A 7,945-nucleotide genomic window follows, 5' to 3' on the forward strand; every position below is an offset into this window, starting at 1 on the left:
TGTGAGGAGTGGATTGTAACTAAGCCCAGGCTATGGCTCTGAGCTGTCTCTGTCCCACAGCCTGGGCCTTTGGATCCCAGCCTTGGCCTCCTGCCCCACTCCCGGACACTGCTTCAGGCCTGCCCACATCTGCATACGGGCTTTTGGTGAGTTGTTGCGTGGGGGTGGGGATGGGGTGCTGACCTGGCCTGCAACAGCTCATGGGCCCTTGGGCCCATCCTGCACTTACAGGATGAAATTCAGTGCTGATACATGCAGGGTATTATACTGCTCAGGAAGAATAGTTGGGACCACAAATACAAAGTGGGTGATACTGGCTGGATGGCAGTACTGCAGTGAAAGATCTAGGAGTCTTGGTGGATCATAGATTCAATATGAGTCTTAAGTGTGATGTGGATATACAAAAGGTGAATGCAGTTTTGAGCTGCTTCAGGAGAAGCATTATGTGCAAGATATGGGAGGTGATAGTGCCTCTTTACTCAGCATAGGTTAGGTCTTATCTAGAATACTGTGTGCTGTTTTGGGCTCCACATTTTAAAAAGGACTTGGAGAAGTTAGAGAGGGTCCAGAGGTGGGTGACAAAAATGATAAAGGGCTTGGAAGGAAACTCAACAGCTAATGTAGTGTAAGTATAGTTTGGGTTATTTTTGCCTAGGTCTATCACTTCACACTTACCTACACTGAATTTCATCTGCCATTTGCCCATTTCCACAGTTGTGTTGGATCCTTTTATAGTTCCTAACAGTCTGCCTTGGTCTTTAATGCTTAACATGTTCAGGGATGATTTGGGAGTAGCAATTCCTATACTTGACTCAGGGCACTCTTATGGGTTTTGCTGGTTCTGGAAAGGATATTTTTTCCTCCTCCTGTTGCTACACTTGTCATGTTCTTTCTTCCCCACCTTCCTCAGAAATATCCGTGGTTGGCTGCAGCCAAGGCTGGAATTTTGATTGAGGTGTGCCAGTGCCTCTACTGGGACTTATGCCCAGGGTTTCCTAGTTAGAGGTCCTGCCCCTCCACTCATGGTCAAACCGATCATCATATTTGGGGTGAAGTAGGAATTTTACCCCATTGTTAGATTGGTATGGACTGTGAGGGGTTTTGCCTTTCTCTATAGTGGAGGGTGTGGTCTCCTTCCTTGGATGTCATAAGCATATTTTAACAACCCTCGCAGCAGCAGGACATTGCCCACCATTGTCCAGGTGCCAGGTAGGGTATTCTATGTCATGGCTGTGCCAGGGTTGATTGTGTGTGTGAGTGGGTGAATGATCCTGGCTCTGTCTCCCTGTGAACTCACCTGCCACGACTTGGATAGAAAGGAAATGAAGGAGGTATCAGTAGTCTATCAGAGTTAGGAATCAATAACGCCACCCAGATAGTACATGCTCACAGTGCTGGTTTATTTTCTAGTGGAGAGTTGCACAGTAGCAGTGCGTTGCCAATTACTTCATTAGCAAGGTGCATCCGAGCTGCTGATTAGATAACCCAGCGCCGGATGCTTCCCAGATACAGTGTAGTACTTGCCATTCGTATTGCTAATTGCCTTGTTAATGAGGCACGTTCCCCACATCTCTTACATCTGCCTCGGGCTGGGAGCTGTCTCGGCTGTTCCTCTGCCTTCCATGCCGCCATCCTCAGCGTTGTAGCAGTTCTGGGGTTGGGGTCAGGGCTTACATAGGATCCTCCTGCCTGCCCATCATCCCGGGGTGTCTCCATCCACTTGGGGTTCCCCTGCCAAGCTGCTCTATGGAGCCCTGGCTCTTCCCACACTCACTGGAGCTGCTGGAGATTATGGGTGCTAATAACCTTGCCGTGCCCCCAGTGCGGGAATCCCTCCACCTGGCAGTGTGCATCATTGGGTCAATCTTGCCTGATCCTGCTTTAGTAACAGGGCTCCTGCCTGAGCCCCTGTTACACAACTCCCCCCTTAGTTTGCTAGGCACCCTTGGGAGAGGTAACTGAAAAGAGTAAAGAAATGACCTCCAGAACCAAAAAGAAAAGAAAAAAACTCCTCTAAAACTGGTAGTCCATGGTGTTGTCTCATCCATCTTCTGTGTGTGAAAGGAAGTTGATGTTCTTGCTCTTCGTCCCCGCTCGGTGTCTTACTGTAAAATAAAAGGGTTGTAAGTCCCAGGACCACTTCATCAGTCTGGTATTATCTAGGTTAGCCATTTGCAGCCAGTGTAGAGAGGTATGGTCAGTGATCAACATGAACTCCCTCCCTATGAGGTAATAGCGAAAAAGCTCTACCCTCCACCAGATGGCTAAACACTCTCACTCAATTGTCGAGTAGTGGGTTTCTGCCAGGGTTAGCTTCTTGCTGGCAAAGGCTATGGGCCTTTCGTTGCCCTCGTACTCCTAGAAGAGAATTGTCCCTGTGGCGATGCCTGAGGGATCCGTCTGCAGAAAGAATGTCTTCTGGAAATTTGGGATATATAACACTGGATGTTGACACAGGGCCTCTTTAAGCTGTTTGAAAGCACAGAGGGTTTCTGAGTTCCGGCGGCCCTTGGTCAGCTCTGTCAGGGAGGCCACCTTTTCCAGAAATCCGTGGATGAACTGCCAGTAGTAATTTGCAAAACCAAGGAACGATCACACTTGTTTGAGTGTCTGGGGCAAGGGGTGTTGTTGGATTGCCACCACTTTGTCCACTACCAGCTTTATGCTACTCTGTCCTTTATGCTATGCTGTCCTAGAAGCCCAGGTACTGTGTTTTGCTCTTCCCCAGTGCACATTTCTGGGGGTTGGCCATGAGTCTTGCCCGTCTGAGTTCCTCCAGGACCTCTCGTAAGTGCTGGTGGTGGGCTTCCCAATCCTGCGAGAACACAATAGTGTTGTCAATGTATGCAGCCATGTACCACTGGTGTGGAGCTAGTGGCTGCTCCATCAGCCACTGGAAGGAGACGGCTGCCCCGTGTAGCCCAAACGGCATCCGTTTGAATTGGAACAGGCCCCATGGGGTGCCGAAGGCCGTCTTTTTCTTGTCCACCTCTGCTATGGGGATCTGCCAGTAGCCCTTGGTCAGATCCAGAGTGGATATGTACTGGGCGTGGTTGAGTCTCCAACATGTCGTCCACCTGCGCCATAGAGGAGGCATCAAATGTTGCGATCTCATTCACCTTGTGATAGTCGATGCCCAGGTGTATCGAGCCATCCGCTTTTGGAACTACCACCATTGGGCTCCTTCATGGGCTCCAAGATTCCTCAATAATTCCTAGCTCTCTCATTTGGTCTATTTCCTGCTTGGCTGCCAGCCAGAAATGGTGAAGCAACCTCCTCCAATGGTTGCGAATCGCTCGCCCCGGTGTGGTTAGGATCTGGTGTTTTACTCCCCGAGCTTCACCTGGTACCTCTCTAAATACATCTTGGAACTGTACTATCAGAGCTTTCAAATCCTTCTGCTGTTCGGGGCTTAACTGGTCATCAATTCCCAGGCTATCCGGGAGGCGTGTCAGGCCCGGGATAATGCGACTTCTTCCACTTCTTCAAACCCCTCTGGTTCCTTCATCAACCACCTGTCTTGTTAGTGCCACCTCCATAACAGATTGATGTGGTAAATCTGTTGCCTTTGGGTGGATGTGGTCCAGAAGACTTCATAATTCGCTGGTCCCATGCGCCTTGTAACTTGGAATGGCCCAGTTGTCAGGGAACAACACCAACACCCAGTCTCCTATCTGGAGCTCTCTGTCGGTAGTCCATGGGTCATAATGCTGCTTCTGCTTCTCCTGGCTTTGGCCGAGATTCTTCTGAGCTATCTCTTGGGCCTTCCTCAGTCATTCCCAGAAGTCAACCACCACTCATGGCTGAGCTGAGTCACTGGCCTCTTTTCCCCACTCCTTGCATATAATGTCCAACAGTTCTTGCGGGTTGTAACCATAAACCAATTCAAGTGGAGTGTACCCCGTGGAGGCCTGTGGTGCCTCCCTTATGGAAACAAGCAGTGGAGGTATCATGGCATCCAACCCCCATGGATCTCCCTGAATGCAGGCCCGGATCATCCCTTTCAAAGTGCAATTAAAGTGCTCTGCTAAGCCATCCATCTGTGAATGATAAATGGAAGTTCAGAGCTGCTTAATCCTCAGGGTTTGGCAAATCCCCTTTAGGATCTTGGACATAAATTCTTTCCCTGATCAGTAAGGATTTCTTTAGGAATGCCAACCCATGCAATCCATTTCAGGAGGGCCCCTGCTATTGTGGTGGCTGTTACTGACCTTCGGGGAAGCGAGTGGTGTAGTCAATAATCACAAAAATGAATTGGTATCCTGCTCGGCTATGGGGAAATGGTCGTGCCACATCTAGAGTGATTCGGTTAAGGGGGCGCCCTGCCACGGGGCATAGGCATCAGAGGGACTTTTGCCAGTCTTACCCCTCCCATTCTCTGGCACTCAGCACACTCCACACAGAACTTTTCCATCATCTTGTAGAGGCCAGGCCAGAAGACCCACCAGTACCTGCGAGCATGTGGGGGACGTGTAGAAGGACCCACCAGTACCTGCGAGAGGCTAGAATCTGGCACCTCTTCTGCCTGTCTTCCTGGTCCTCCACCCAATAGAGAGAGCCCCCTCTTACCTCAAACCGTGGCCTCTGTTTTGCTCTCCAAGGGTCCACCATCTCCCCTTTGTCCTTGGCCAATTGTAACTTCCAGATGTTCTGGAACAGGGGTTCTTATCTTTGTTCGTCCCGGAAGTATCCTTCGCCTGTTGATTGCTCCATGTCGAGGTTTTCTCCCTCGTTGTTCTCCGGAGTCCCGAAGCAAGCTGCTTCTGGGTCTCTTTCCCACTTGCCGCCTCTCTTGGTGAGGACTCAGGTGATCATCTCCTCCAGATACAGCCAATCCACTCCTGAGAGCATGGGGTATGGCAGGGTCTCAGCTAGGCCTACGGCAGTCTCTTCTGTGTGACCCATCACAGTGAGCTGGACGTGTCAACGTTCGTAGGTGTATGAGGCCCCATGAACGCAGACCATGCTCACTGGGCTCTCCAGGATCCCCAGATGGGATGGGAAGAGGTCTGCCTGTATCATTGACTGCAAGCAATCAGTGTCGATGACCACCGGTATGATGGTGTCTCCTACCCTTACTTTGACTGCAGGCTTGTTTTGGTGGCTGGCCCCTTATTGTCAACCAAAGCTTCAATACATCAACTCATCGTGGGAGCTATCAACTAGCACTTCAGCCTGGGATCTCCATGGGCAAAATTGGGAAATGTGCCCTTTCTCCCCACACCTGTAGCACACTATCTCCCTAGAGACCCAGGTCTGGGCCTCCCACCCAGAATTCCGTGTGCTGTCACCCCTCTGGGCATGGCTGCGTGCCACCTGATGGGGTCTGGCCATCAGACCTCCTGGACAATCCCTCCTGGGGGTTTCGCCATCCCCTTCAGCAGCAGCATAATCCTCAGTGAGCCGCAGAGCTTCTTCCACTATTTTGGGTTGGTGGCGCCGAACCCACCGCTGGGAGCTATTGCTAAGGTCCATCAGAAATTGCTCCAGGACTATAAGATACACCACTTCCTGGAGGGTGAGAGTCTCAGGCTGTAACCATTGCTCCACCCAGTTCCTTAGCATCTGTGTCAGCAGGCAGGGACGAGTCCCCTCAGGCCCCTTCCGGGCCTGGAACTTTTGACGGTAGGTTTTGGAGGAGATCTCTAATTGGTACAATGTTGCCTCTCTCACCTTCCGATAATCTCTGGCCTCGACCCTGTTAAGGGCATGATAGGGAGCTTGTGCTGACCTGATGAGGAGGGGCCCAATCTGTGCGGCCCAGCTGCTGGGGTCCCATTTTGCGGCCATGGCCGTCCTTTCAAAGGCCTCTAAATAGACTTCCATGTTGTCTTCTGGAGATGTCTGAGGAAGCCTGGCTCCATCTCCTTTTCTCCCCAGAGACGTTTGCTGAGCCTCGATTTTTCTCACACAAATCCTGCTGGTGAGATCTCCTCCAGCTGGGCTTGTTGTCCCTGCAGTAGCCGTAGGATAATACTGTTTGCCTGCTGCCAGTCAGTCGGGGCTTGGGTGTCAATTGACTCCATGTTGCCTTGGGTTGCTGATGGCTCTTTCCAGCCAGTGCACCACTTTTTGAGCAGGTGAATGATCCTGGCTCTGTCTTCCTATGAACTCGCCTGCCATGACTTGGATAGAAAGGAAATGAAGGAGGTATCAGTAGTCTGTCAGAGCTAGGAATCAATAATACCACCCAGATAGTACATTCTCACAGTGCTGGTTCATTTTCTAATGGAGAGTTGCACATTAGCAGTAGCCTCACTAATTATTTCATTAGCGAGGTGCATCCAAGTTGCCGATAAGGTAACTTGGTGCCGGATGCATCCCAGATGCAATGTAGTGCTTGCTCTTCTTATTGCTGATTGCCTTGTTAACGAGGTGCATTCCCCACGTTTCTCACATTTGTCTCGGGCTGGGAGCGGTCTCGGCTGCTCCTCCACCTTCTGCATTGCCACCCTCAGCATTTTAGCAGTTCTGGGGTTGGGGCCAGGGCTTACGTGAGATCCTCCTGCCCACCCATTGTCCTGGGGTGTCCCCCTCCACTCAGGGTTCCTCCACCAAGCTGCTGTATGGAGCCCCAGCTCTTCCCACACTCACCAGAGCTGCTGGAGTCTCTAGGTAAGTTGCTTGCCTTGGGGCTGCAGTGTCCTAGTCTTGAGTCCTGCAATCGCGGCGTCTTCCCAGGTCGCCAGGTGAGCTACTCATCATGATACCCTTTGGATTAAAGAAAATAAAAAATCATTAAATAATCCACAATATCTAAAATCCCTCTATTTGAGAAACATAATTGCTTAGTAAAATTTAAAGTTATGTGCAGTTACATGATGAAAAAATATACTGTAATTCAAAGTGATCTGGGGCTGACTTACAAAAAGGAGCTAGGCCCATGAAACAGGACTCTAGGTGCGGGATGTCACTGTACCTAAATTCCTTTGTTACACCCTGGGGAATTATGCAATTCTGCACCTGCTCCATTTTGCACATAGAAGCCATGACCACACATAATTGCATAATTTTGCATAATTTAACCCCAGCAGGCTCTGTGCCTCCATGTCTGCAGGGCTCCTGGCACTCCAGCTGTGAGCCCCATGTGGAGGCATCGAGTGCCGTGGTGTGTGACTAGATAACTGGTAAGGGGGGAAGGCAGATCCTGCCTGCAGGAGAAGGGGTTGGGTGTGGGTTTGGGGGGATGTGAAGTTTGTGGGTGGGTGTGGGCTGCACACCAGTGGGCTGGGTCAGTTGGCTCCATTGCTTCATGTGGAGGTTGCAGCACTCCAGGGGGAAGCTGCATGTGAAGGCACGGAGCCTACCCAGCTCAATGGCCTGCGGCCCCCACCCACCGACAAATCACAAACCCCCCATCCCCATGCCCACAACACTGGAGTGCTCAAAGTCCCACATGGAGGCACAGAGCTGGTGCAGGCCAATGGCTCACGGCTCTCACCTGCAGTGCCATGGACCTCATGCTGCCACAGAGCCAGCCCGGTTTGGCTTGAAGAATTCATTAAGGAGTCTGTGTGCAACATGATTGCAGAAGGTAGGATTCTGAATAACAGTCAGCATGGCTTTTTGTCATGGGCAGGTCTTGTCTAACCAATCTCATCTCCTTTTATGATCAGGTGACTCACTACCTGGATAAGGGAGAAGTGGTGGAAGTTAGGCCTGTGCAAAGTGGCAGGTATTCACTTCAGATTCAGATTTGGCTGATTTGGGGGACAGTGATTCAATTCGGTGATTCAGATCAGTGTCCAAAATTTATTTGGATGAATCTGATTCGGAGATTCGGCCACCACCAAATTGGCCCCACTCCCCACCCGCTTTCAGTGGCTGTCCCACCCGCTCTCCCAGCTCCTGACTCTTTAACAAAAAAAAAAAGTCCCCACTCACCAGCTGCTGCCAGGCGGGGGGGGGGGGAATCCCCCCTCCCCCTTGCCATGGGGGGGGCTCT

The 7,945-nt window shown here is 51.0% G+C and overlaps 1 protein-coding gene and 2 long non-coding RNA genes across 6 annotated transcripts in view; 2 read left to right on the plus strand and 1 right to left on the minus strand.

The window, feature by feature from the left end:
* LOC109302305 overlaps positions 1–2,450 on the plus strand; it is an 11,641-nt gene extending 9,191 nt beyond the window's left edge. The window contains exons 2-3 of the long non-coding RNA XR_002098726.1: positions 561–563; positions 2,135–2,450. This is a non-coding gene — a long non-coding RNA (uncharacterized LOC109302305). The remainder of the gene's footprint in view (positions 1–560; positions 564–2,134) is intronic.
* Positions 1–7,945, plus strand: part of CARMIL1 (capping protein regulator and myosin 1 linker 1) — a 371,957-nt gene that overhangs the window by 195,554 nt on the left and 168,458 nt on the right. The gene's annotated exons all lie outside the window — the stretch shown is intronic.
* LOC109302313 overlaps positions 5,131–7,945 on the minus strand; it is a 10,792-nt gene continuing 7,977 nt past the window's right edge. Inside the window, exons 2-3 of the long non-coding RNA XR_002098727.1 lie at positions 5,657–5,664; positions 5,131–5,142 (exon numbers count right to left, since the gene is read on the minus strand). This is a non-coding gene — a long non-coding RNA (uncharacterized LOC109302313). The remainder of the gene's footprint in view (positions 5,143–5,656; positions 5,665–7,945) is intronic.

This window comes from Gavialis gangeticus, unplaced genomic scaffold (assembly GCF_001723915.1).
Source record: "Gavialis gangeticus isolate Ggan-Ray unplaced genomic scaffold, GavGan_comp1, whole genome shotgun sequence".
In the NCBI taxonomy this organism is placed as follows: domain Eukaryota; kingdom Metazoa; phylum Chordata; order Crocodylia; family Gavialidae; genus Gavialis; species Gavialis gangeticus.